Source organism: Marmota marmota, unplaced genomic scaffold (genome assembly GCF_001458135.2).
Source record: "Marmota marmota marmota unplaced genomic scaffold, marMar, whole genome shotgun sequence".
Lineage (NCBI taxonomy): Eukaryota > Metazoa > Chordata > Mammalia > Rodentia > Sciuridae > Marmota > Marmota marmota.
Window position 1 is genome coordinate 34,881,849 of NW_025999977.1, and position 12,967 is coordinate 34,894,815.

General features: G+C 38.8%; 1 protein-coding gene across 1 annotated transcript in view; it reads right to left on the reverse strand.

Annotated features, from left to right (window-relative positions):
• The window catches only part of Rasgrp3 (RAS guanyl releasing protein 3), a 106,228-nt gene extending 93,473 nt beyond the window's left edge, over positions 1–12,755 (reverse strand). The window contains exon 1 of the mRNA XM_048804563.1: positions 12,498–12,755. The gene's annotated coding sequence lies outside the window, so the exon portion shown is untranslated. The remainder of the gene's footprint in view (positions 1–12,497) is intronic.
• Between the last annotated feature and the right edge of the window lie 212 nt (positions 12,756–12,967).

Sequence of the window (12,967 nt, forward strand, 5' to 3'; positions counted from 1 at the left end):
CTAAATAAAATACAAAGTAGAGCTGGGGATTGGCTCATTGGTAGAGTATCCCTGAGTTCAATCCCTGATACCAAAATAATAATAATAATAATAATAATAATAATAATAATAATAATAAATAAAATAATATATCAAGGGAGGGGGATAAAAACAGATTTTCTGGTCTTCAGATGACAGGCCCCAGGTGATGTCTGATGCAGCCTCACCTGAAATGCTCAAGTCTGAACTTCTGAATTTCTAACCCACAGAAAATACAAGAGGTAATAAATGGCTACTGTTTTCAAAGCCACTTCATTTTGGGATGATTCATTGTGACACAGAAACAGGGAACTAATAAAACACCTTTTCTGTCTTTTCTAAAATGCATAATGGGCACACAGAGTCTTAGCCTGCCTTTTGTATTTATCATATATTATACACATTTCCAATGTCATCACATATTCTTAATTCTCCCACTATTATCAAATAGTCTTCCCCAAATATGATTTTTTTCCTAGCTAGCTGAACAAAATTCCATCCTATCTATATAACATAATGCACTATGCCTTAGAGGCAGATATTTGAAAAAAAAAAATGTGTTTCAGTCCTGAAGAAAAAAAACAAAGGTGAAAAGTTGGCTGGGATCAAATATCTATGCATACATCTGAGTGGACAACCTGCATACCTTGTTGGTCCTGCATTCATTCATTCATTCATTCACTAAACGTAGGATTTGGAATTGGCTATGTGTAAGGTACTCCAGGAGAGACAAAATAGACTAAAATGGTTTAAGCTCTCTAATCACACCTGGAGAGCACTCAGCTTGAGTCTGAATACCTACCTAACCCCCAAATAGAGAGTGATTGTTTTATTTCTGGTATATATAACTTGAAAAATATATCAGATCTCTACTACCTATAAATTTGTGTCCTAATGAAAAAAATGAAGCAACAAATTTACTTAATTTACATAAGCTATATCTGGTTCCAGAGAAATTTTTTTTTAAAAAAAGAGCTTATTGACATATAATTCATCAAACAATTCATTGTTTTTTGGTACACGGCATAGTTTTTTAGAAATTGTAATACATGTAACATGAAATTTGCTATTTTAGCCATTTTTAAGGGTACAATTCAATGGAATAATTACATTTGCAATGTTGTACAATTACCATCACTGTTTGCAAAATTCTTTCAACACCCCAAATATAAACTGAATAATCATTAAGGAATAACCTTCTTTCTCCCCTCCCCCAGCCCCATAGTAACTCTAATCTACTTCATGTGTATAAACTTGCTATTATAGATAGGATACATAAGTGAAATCATATAATACTTGTTCTTTTATACCTGAATTTATTTCACTTAGCCTATTTTCAAAGTATATTCATATTATAGCATATATCAGAATGTCATTTCTTTTTGTGGCTGAATAATTCCAGTGTATACATATGCTACATTGTGTTCATCCAGTTATCTGTGAATGGACAATTGGGTTGTTTTTGAGTATTGTGGATAATGCTACTATGAACATTGGTACACTTCAGAGAAGATTTTTTTTAAAGCTCAAAATATGGCCTATACTTTATGGAATTTGTAATTATATTGATGAGAGAAGAAACTTACAGAAAACTAACTATGGAGGTAAATAATAGTGGAATACGTTAAAGAAACACCACCAAACATGATTAAATGTATTAGATAGTGTTCACATAGTATTCTAACATGGAAATGTGATGGCATTTGTGAAGCACATAATCTCATTGAAGGCTAATGGTTTCATCATAGAGGACTGTTGTGAGCTCAGCCTGGAGGAGACAGTTGAATTGGGATCGAGATGGAGGAGGAGAAGAGGCAAATTCCTCCTGGCCAGATCAGCACAGGGGCAGCACAGGGAGTCCACTGAGAGGGAAGTTATAAGACATGTTCAGGGAAAGTTAGGAGACACACTGGCTAGGACCAGTGTTAAGCTTTAGACATGGGGTGTCCCCCAAAAGCTCATTTGTGAGACAATGCAAGAAAGTTTAGAGGTGAAATGATTGGGTTATGAGGGCCTTGACCTGAGCAGGGATTAACTTGGGGGTCACTGTAGGCAGGTAGGGTGTGGCTAGAGGAAGTGAGTCACAAAGCATGCCTTTGGTTTATATTTTGTCCCTGGTTTATATTTTGTCTCTTGCGTGAGCTCCTGCTCTCTCTCTCTCTCTCTCTCTCTCTCTCTCTCTCTCTCCCTTCCTCTCTCCCCCTCTCTCTCCCTCTCCCCCCTTCCTTGTGCCATGTCCTGAGCAGTTTTCCTTTGCATAATGTTCCTGAGACCTCTGAAACTGTAAGCCAAATAAGATTTTTTCCTCCTCTAAAATTGTTCTTGTCAGGTCTTTGGGTCACAGCAGTGAAAATCCTGACTAAAACAACTGGAGAGAAAGGAAGGAAGAGAGTAGCTCTATTACACCGAAGTCCCAAGTGTAATAGCTTTCAAGTTTCCAACTCAGTCCTCACCCTGCTAAAGTCTGCCCCATCCTCAAGATTAGTACAGTCACTGTACCCTCAAAGGCCTAACCGACTGGACAAGGAACTGACACCTGAGGCAAGGTTGGGCCTTTTGGATAGTTGGATATTTTTTCCAAACATGTTTGAAATTGGGATCAAAAGCTTTATCCACGTCTATGAGAAACACTTGGATGGGGAGCTGATAGAGATCCTCCTACTTCTTGGGCGTGGAAGCCTGACAAAGAAAAGAAAGCTGGAAAGATCGAGCAGAGCCCTCTGGGGAGTGGAGGGAGAGTCCACCAGGTTCCAACAGGCACAGCCTGAGGTCCCTTGTCGGCTCCTCACTTGTCACACTCCCATGAGGAAACCTTTCCTTTTAACAAGTATAGTCACTTCGATGACATTTCTGTCCCTTGCAACTTAGCAAAGACTCCAGTCAGTCTGCAACCCTTCTCAGTAAGACTGTGTTCCCTCAGGAGTGCAGAAAGTGGAGTGTATGAAAAAAGAGTCCCTGAGGGAAGGAAATCAGCTGAGAGCAGCCATGAATAAGGTGAGCAGGAACCAGACCGGAAGCAGCAATGATGGTAAAGGAGGAGTGGATATGAGGCACTTACCAGGAAGAATGATCCACCAGGTTAGTGGGAGGTGAAGGACGCCGAGGAGGAGAGACACCTTCAACTGCGTGGGTCATGTTGCCATCACAGGAAACAACATTGGGCAGGGCAATACGGGAAGGGGACAGGATTCTAATATTGGATATGAGAGGCTAGAGAGGATGGAGGGACACCAAGGAGAAACATGTTGCAGAGAGACCACTCGTGCTGTTGTGTAGACTGCAGTTCTCTTGGAGATGTGTAACAAGTTCAGGGCTGGTTACAGTGACACCATGAATAAGTTCTCTTAGGAAGAAAGTATTTAGAGAGAAATGGAGAAAAATGACCCTTGATAAATGGTTACTTCTGTAAACACAGGAGGAAAAAAAAGATTTTTGTGAAAATTGAAAGAACACAATGACCATGCAGAGTCTCAGAAGTCAATGGAGGAGAATTTTAGGATCCTAAATGGCTCAGGGATAAAGAGGAGTAAAGGTTAAGTTGTTCACTTTATCATTTAGAAAGGGTCTGACATTATAGTTTCCGGGGAGTTGAGGAAGGACAATAGATTTTATGTACTTAAAATCTGAAAGAAAAAAAGGGAAAATCTAAGTGGTATGTAATGGGATACATACCACCTGGATTCAGGCCTGGATTCAGAGAATCCACGTGGTTAACGGAAGAGGCAGTAGGTTGGGTGGCAGTTTTCATGGTCAGGAAGAAATGTGGATGTTTTAAAGGAAATGTCCTAAATGAAAACCAAAGATATTGAGAGAGAAGATACTAAAGAAGAACAAGGTAACTGCTCAGGAGGGATGGGGATGGCTGCAGATGTGAAATACAGACATGCTCACACCACTCTCTGTCTTTGCCAGTGGGCCTCCCAGCACCACAGAAGCAGCCCCAGGTCTCTGGAAGAAGCAATTACAGGAAGGTGTTATTGTTCCCCTGGCCCAAACTCCTGTTTCTGGGGCTACAATACATAATCCAACTCAATCCTGGGTCCCTGGATTCTCACGTTATTTTGTGAAACCAACCAGTGGCACCATTTGAGCCAAATATAACTGAAGGTCAGTTAATGTGTGACTTGGTCACAGCTTCCTCATTCACTAGTGATTAGAAAAAAAAAACATTGGCAGTATCTGCAGGATCCAGCAATTGATGTCACTTACTGTTGTAGTTGGGATCTGGAATGTCCCCTGAAGGCTTGCAACCCAGCCAGCCATTGACGCTGTGGGAGGTGGTGGAAACCTTAGGAGGTGAGGCCTATTTGGAGGAAGTAGGTCACTGGGGACATGTCCTTGAAAATGTTGGGATCCTACCCTTACCTCCTGTGTGCCGTGAGATGAGCCACTTTGCTCTACCACACACTCCCTGCTTGGATGCTTTGCCTCACCACAGGACCAGAAGCAATGGAACCAGGTGACCACAGACTAAAAGTATGAGCCAGAATCAACCATTCCTCCTTGAGGTTGTTTATCTCAGGTATTTTGTCACACCAATGAAAAACAAACACACTACGACATTTAAAAACTGGGAAACATATTCCACGCGTGAAAGCTACTTGCATGCGCCTCCCTCCCCTCCTTTTTCCCCACCCCAGAGGCTGAAGAGGATCACTTCTCAAAGTCAGTTCCCAAGTCCTCCCTGCCCTCTCCCCCAGGATTCTGAGCAATTTCACACAATTCTCTTTCCTACATGCCTACATATTTAATTCTAAACTTTCCATATTTGTACATTTTGGGGGATTAAACCCAGGGGTTCCTTACCACTGAGCCACATCCCCAACCCTTTTTATTTTGGGGGAAAGGAACTTGCTAAGTTACTTAAATTGCTGAAGCTGGCCTTAAACTTCCAATCCTCCTGCCATGGCATCCCAAGCTGCTGGGATGATACGCTGGGATAATATACAGCCTTTCTTTCCATCTTGTTCTACCCCTCAGCTAAGTGTTACTTTAGGAAAATCTGGCCCTACTTGAAAATTGAAAAGGTCCTAAGTGTGGCTATACATTAAGAGGTGCTAGAGGTAGTTCCTTAAAGAAAAAGCAAACCTAAAGTTTAAAGTAACATTAGACATAAAAGTCTAAAAAAAAAAAAAAAGGCCTCTTTTTTGAAAAGAATTTCATATTTTCTCATTCTTCTTTAGTAAATTTGCTTTTTTACCAACTCGAAGAGACAAAATAAATAAGATTTATCTCTTGTGATGGTCCCCAATATAGCACAGTACTTGGGAATTCCTAGATTCTCTACTAGTATTTGTTGCTTTTGATACAAGGTGATTGTGAGTTAATACAGTTTATTCTTCTGTGTTAATTGTTAATGTATTGTTAACACACTAGTTAATATTAACATTATTAATGCATGGTTTACTGTAGAAAAGATACCTTCATCGTGCTATTTCATTTTAAATGTATTATAACAATTCAATAATTAGCTCATATTTACAATAATTAAGCAAGAACTTAATTAATACATTATAAATACATTATAATAATTTTACTGTAGACATATGGCATTTTAGGTGCACATACCCAGTCACTATTTATAACTTCATTCCTGAGGGGGGAAAAATGGAAAGTGAATTCAGAGTGCCAAGAAAATTCTCAAGGTTTTGGAGCCTTACCAATTTGTAAATCATGCAATGAATGGTCATTATTTATATTTTAAAAGTCTTTAAGTTTTATTTTGATTTGAGACCTTTTCTGACTGCTTTAAATCTAGCTTCATAATCAAACCCTCGTGGAGTAAGAAATGAACCCAAAACACGATTGTTCCAGTTGGCTGCAACTCCTTGCCAGGACTTCAGAGGCCTGCATTTCCAGGTCCCGGCCACTGGTGGAGCCACAAGAACCTATAGCATCTTCTGGTTTTGTCCACTTCCACCAGTTCTATTTTTGTGTCTCCACATTTAGCACACAGTGCTTTCTTCATCACCCCGGCTGACTGGCATGAGAGTCCCCAGGGCATAGTAGTTACACAAGATTATTGAAGCATGCTTCCTACCCTTCAAGTAAAACCATGCAAAATGCAGAAGGGACAGCAGCAAGTGGCCACAACAAGACAGAGTGCTTCAGTTGCTAAAGAGCTTTCTTTGCACTAAGTTTTATGCAGCAATAAGAGCGTGAACTCTATTAGGCTTTCTAGAAGTTCATTTTACACTGTATAACGGAATCTATTGCTATAAGTGAATTTGCACTTAGAAATATGATAATAAACTAAAGTCTCTTACAAACATGTAACTCACATTTCAAAATTTGGGGATTTTTTAAAAAGTCTCTGGCTCTTCTTTTCAAGTGAGGAATCTGTAGTTACCTGCCCTAAATGAACAATCAGATTGTCCTAATAAACTAAGCTTCAAACACTGCCAGACGTCAGCTCAGTATAGCAGAATGCAGGAGTCTGTGACTCTTGCATGGCAGACCTCACAGCCCCAATTTCAGTTGTTATGTATGCATGCATCTGTGGATAGCACCGTAGCTCTTCTGTTTAAATTTGCACTGGCCAGTACAGTGGCCATAAGCCACTTGAAGCCACTAAGCACTTGAAATGAGGCTATTCTGAATTGAGATGTGTAACAAGCATTACAGGATTTCAAATATTTGGTATCAAAAAGGGAATGTAAAATATCTCAATAATTTTTATATTGATTACACATTAAAATGGTAATGCTAAGAATATATTTGGGGAACAAAATGCATTTTGCTGTCATGTATAACTAACTAAGAAAACAATTTTAAGTTAATATATAAAAAAGAATATATTTGCTTAAGTAAACTATATTATCACTACATTTTTAAAAATTCATTTTGCCTGGTTTTTGTTTTTTTTTAGCATGGTCACTAACAAATAAATGTAAGAAGAATCATGTATCTCACATTTGTGACTCCCCTTCTATTTCTTTTGGACAGTACTGGTCTAAGGCCTCCACAATAATAGCATGACCAGCAACTAGTTTTTAAGATTTGAAGTCAGAACTGCTACAGAATTTTACTCCAAACCAGATCAATCAGAGGTGAATATGACTTGGAGAAGATTAAAACAGTTATGCATGTTTAGTTCCCCTGTCCACAGAATTTTCATAGTGCCCAACAATAACTATGGACACAAGCCATAGAAGAGAGAAATGGTACTACAACAGAATAAATAGACACAAGATTAAGATACAGTCTAATAGCTATCTTACTTCACTCTTTCCTATTTGATTACAAATTCCTTATTTTCATCTAAGAAGTTATTAATTATGCCCATTTCATGGCATGATAAAAATAGACAGCAAATCATAAATTTATTTGTTTGGAGTGTTTATTATTTTTTTCTCCCCCTGTTTACTGCTGCTAAAATGGAGACTAGGGATCAATTCACAGAAATAGAAACATGAATTTGATTGTTTAAAGTTGAATGAAAAATAAAACTTTTAAGAATTGAGGTCCCAGCACCAGGGCAGCTAGTCCGAGGCAGGAAAATTACAGCAAAATCCCTGAATATCATTGCTGGACATGTGCACAGGGAGGAGTTCACACTGACCCTAGATAGTAATAAACATAAAAAATTCAGCACCAAACCCCTGATGTGGGATTACCGGATTACTGAATTAAAAACATATTGGGGGTTATGGCTGCCAGCAAAAAAAAATTGTGTAACTGCTGGTAAAAACAATAGTGATTTCAGGAGTAGACTGAGAACAAAACAATAATATCTTTGTAATGTTCTAAAATCATTGCATGAATAAAGCTGAGTCTGGCTCCATTGCGTTTCCCAGTCAGATTTGCTGACCATCTTGTCTGCCCATAATTGTTTTCTGCCATTCATTTCCTCCAATTGTCAATTATTACTAAAACAATTATGAAAAAAAAAAGTGTGCGTGTCTTTGTTTCCTGTTGCCAATGAATGCAATGAAGTCACAGATGAGGCCAGTGCATCATGATCTTTTCCATGACAATAAATTATGCTGTCACAAACAGGATATAGCTCTTTACTGGGCAAGGAGGCCATAAATGACGCTGAATTAGCACAAACATATTATAGCCACAACAGCAAGAAACTAGAACAGAGACTTCAATCTCCACTTTTTAAAAACATACTGCTTTTTGTTCCTGATTAGAAAGTGGTAGATATTTGTTTATCCTAGAGACAAAGTGGAAAATAAAAGTTATTATGAGCCCACTAACCATAAAGTGCTATTGTTAACCTTTTGTTAAATGAATTTTAGCTCTTATGTAAGCAAATGCGAGCATACTGTGGATATAACTTTGTAGCCTTTCCCTTTTCACTTAACATTACCTATGAACCCTTCTCAGCACTATTTAATGCCTTAATATAATTTAATGGCTGTATGAAATTCCATATATTGGAATATTGTTTAACAGTTCCCTTATTTATATACAGGTTATTTACAAAATCTGTTACAAATAAAGATTCTTTTACACACTTTTTTCCCCAGAATCTATGATTCTTTCCTTCAGATAGATTGCTAAAAGATAGAGCATTTACTTTTTATTTTAAAAATATATTGCAAATTTTGAAGTCAATATATAGAATAAAAGATCCTGGAATTTTTTGTGTGTATGGTTCTGGAGGCTGAACCCAGGACTTTGTCCATGGTAGGCAAGTGCCATATTTGCATTAAAAGTTTAATGACCAAGCATAATATATATACTGGTTTTCTGTTTGTGTTTTGGGCATGCCGGGGATGGAACTCAAGGCTTACATATGCTAGTCAAATGCTCTACCACTGAGCTTTGTTCCCCACATGCCTTTTTAAAAGGGTAAACAAGTGAAACACTTTTAATAATTAGAAAGTTTAAGATAAATCTAAAACTGGTCTATTCAAAAGGCCCTCAGGCTAGGCAGCTGCAAGGGTATATGTAATTCCACAAAGTCTTTTTCCAGAATCTCCTAGCATAAGTAGTCTCCAAACCATCTGAGAGTCCAAAGCTGATTCTGATGAGATTCTGTGAACTCTTGTTCTATTTTAGGGATTCCCAAGGAGCCTGTTTTTTGGTACCTCGCTGTGTTATCGCCCCAGCTGAACGATGTTAGCTGAAGAGCTGTCACTAGGGGGCAGCCACCGACAGGGAGAGGCAATTAACAACCTTGGTCTCTTCTATATTTATTTTCACAGACAACCAAGGAAAAATGGAAAATGAGACAGTGAAGGGAAAAGAATTTAAGTAATAAATGAATAGGGAAATAAAAAAGAAATAAAACCTCTGTGTACAAACTATTCCCATTTCTTCAGAGAGCTTAACCAAAAAGTAGTTTTATGAGGGTTACCAAAGATAGGAACAATAATAGACAAGAACTTAGTTAAAAATTGGGTTATAGAGGCTGGAGTTGTAGCTCACGTTGTAGCTACATGCACAAGGCCCTGAGTTCAATCCCCAGCACCACCCCCCAAAAAATTGGATTATAGCATGAAAAATTGGTGCCCTTAGAATTTTTCTGATGGGGAAAGTTAGTCCAGAACAAGATACTGAACATCTGGATGGGAATTAGCAGATGCATGGGTTTCAGCTGCATATGTACCCAATTTCCATCTTCTTTTATCTCTCTCACTAGCTATGCAATCCCAAATCATAGGCAAGTTACTTATACTCTATGAACTTCAGAGTTTTCACCTATAAAACTGTGGCAAGCACACTCATAGGTGGCTACAAGCATTAAATAAGATAGTGATGACAAAAACCTTGACATAGGTTAGCTTTTATTATTGCCTTACCTCCCTCCTAAGCCATTTCCCATTTCCAACTGTCAGTCTACGATTTCTACCCAACTATTTCTTCATCACCTTAAATTTAATATGTCTGTGACCTAATTCCCCATCTCCTTTACTAACTCCCTGAATGACATCTGGCTCTTTGATTAGCTGTTGCTTTGGAGGGGCCATAAAATAATGCAGCCCTCTTTAGCATGCCCTCTCCTTCTAATAGCCATAAACAACTAGTTTTCATCTCCGTCTCTCTCTCCCTCCCCTCCCCACTCTCTCTTTTGAGACAGGATCATGCTAAATTGCTGAGGCAGACCTTGAACTTGAACTTGTGATTCCTGTGTCAGCCCCTCAAGTGGCTGGGATCACAGGCAGTATGCCACTGTGCCCAGCTTCCAGTTAGTTTTCAAAGCAGGTAAATTTGTTCCCTAATGTGTCTCCAACTGGTTTCTTCCTCTCTGTTTTCGTCAGCACAGGGCCTCAGTGACCTGTTTTCCTTATCCCAGCAAGTTCTGCCTCAGTGGGCAGATCTTATCAAGCCATTTCCTTTTTCAAAACTCTTAGTGATTCCATGGCATCTTTAAATTAGATTCTAAGCTCCTTAGTGTGGTGTTATAGTCACACCATAGTCTGACCCCAACCTCCTGCAGAAACTTCTCACTGGCTCTGCATGCTTGTTCCTCAGTCAAGCTGATTGACTCAGTTCTCCGATGGGGCTACCAGTTATAGAAAATAAAGGTGCGGAACACCCAGTGCAAAGTGAATTTCAAATAAATAACAAATAATGTTTTGGGACAAGTATGTCCCAGGCAGTAGGCCTCATACCTCCAGGCAATAGGACACGCTTATACTAAAATGCAATTGCTGTTTACCTGAAATTCACATTTCACTGGGCATCCTGTATTTCACTTGGCACCCTGATTCCTTGGGTGCACAATGTACATTCCAATCTCTGTCCGTGCTCACAGTTCCAGTCCTATCTCAGATGCCCTTACCTCTATCTGTATTTCAGATCTCCTGCCCACCACAGCTGAGCCTCAGACCTCCACAAAGCCTACCTGGATCAACTCTTCCTTATCTGGTTGGTAGCCAAGATCTATGTCATTAATTTGGTTCCATATATAGAATGTCTTGTGTCTACATAATTCCTTTCCTCCAACCAAATGTAGAGTTTATCAAGGATAGAGATTGTATTACTAGTAGGGAGTGCAGTCTGTATGCTTTTGTGGTGTGGCACTGCTTACAGACTTGCAATACAGGTCGGAGGAGCCATTAATAAAGTTCCCTTTGCTCTCACCCTACTGTAGAAGTAACAAAGGGCTCAGTCGTGACTTTGCAGCACTAGTGTCCTAAAAATATTTTTAGTGTTAATATATTTATCCAGATTAATTTTGTTTTCTCCTGTTTTCTTACAACATACGAGCAACTAAGAAATCATGCTCTTTCTACTCAAAAATATTAAGTCTTCTTACAGTTTCCATGGGATATATTATAAATTTCTAAACAGAAAAGGGGGAAAAAAAAACTTAAATTCTCCCGGGAAAGAAAGTAGCCAATGAGATCCACCAGAGCCCTTGGCAGGTTCTGGCTGGCTCAGTGCTTCTGCTTTCCAATTTTCCTACCTTCTTCCACAGATTCCAAACATACCAGTCTCAATCAGGGAGGAGCCAAAAGAACAGCAGCACATTTCCCTTCCAATAAGCCACCAGGACCTTAATCCCTTGCTAGTCTGGTGGAAACGTTAATCAAGCCACTCAGACACAAATGCAGACGTTATGGGCAGTGGATGCGAACGTGGTGCATCATTTAAACAAAGGTGCTCTAGCTCCTTTGATGGCCAGGAACCTTAAAAGAATTTGGAATGTCCCTAGGAGCTTTCCAAGTTTCTGTGGGCAGCATCAACTATTCTTGGATTTGATCCATTTCCTTTCAACCTTTCCACTTCCAAACCCAGTGACATTTTTCAAGGCATTCAGAACATATATGCTGAGGGAATGTTTTGAAATAGTCATTTAGATGTCAATAATTACTGTGAACTGTTTCCGTGACTGGAAACTGTTCAGTGCTGGGATTTATGCTTCTAGGAGTTTCTCTTTTGTCTGAAAATGAGTGACCAGGAGAAGAATCTTTGTACTTGGGGGGGGGGGGTGCTTTATCTTCACTACATTTTATACAAAATTTAAATTTTAGTTAACTAACTTTTCTATCATTGCTTTTTGCACAAAAACCCATTTATTAAATGCATTCTTAACCAATATTGATAAAAAGAATGGCAGATGGATTATTGACCAGCACTTTAGAAAGCACAAATATCAAGAAAATATTTTTTCAAAAGTGATCATCAGGGGCTGGGGATATAGCTCAGTTGGTAGAGGGCCTCCCTTGCATGCATAAGACCATGGGTTCAATCCTCAACACCAAAAAAAAAAAAAAAAAAAAAAAAAAAGTGGTCATCAGTGAAATTATGCTATGTAATCCCCTAATAATGTTGAAATTGAAGAAAGTTAGTGGCAATAAAGGTACCTTAAACAACTATTTTGAAACATTTGTTGTTAGAAACTGAAGATGTTGTCACTGAGGCTGATTGCTACATTTCTTCAGAGCTATAAGCAAAACTCATTGAAAAGTTACATGAGGATTTGCCCTCAAAGTATAAATACCCTCTGTGGTTAAAATATGTGGTTCTCAAAATGCATGAAGACACACAAACTGACCAGACTTAAAAATTACACTTACCTTAATTTGCAGACGTGCACTCATTTAAAGTTCATCCCACTGTCGAATCATCTTTTTCCTATTCCCCATCTTCTTGCAAATTTCTCTTCAATGTGCCCAAACACCTGGAGATTCCTATTCTCTTTTCTAAAATGTTGTCATCACCTCCATTGCCCAAATCCAGTTCAAAAGTGAAGAGGAAAAAAAATGGAAATGCAAGCTGTTTACGCCTAACAACCACAGTGAAGCTGCTAAGCTTTGAGCTCAATGAATAAAAGGTTGTTTAGCTAAATGGCAGGCACACTTCCTCCTATTCTTTCCGAACTTAGTTTTCCTGCCTCCAGTGGAGCTTTTTCCTTTCCTGGGCTATAAATAGACTGGTCGTAAGAGTACTGAGGAATGAAGAAGGCAGGAAATGTATTTGATTTCAAAAAGCAGTCTTAGGGGTGTGTGTGTGTGTGTGTGTGTGTGTGTGTGTTTCTTTCAAGTGA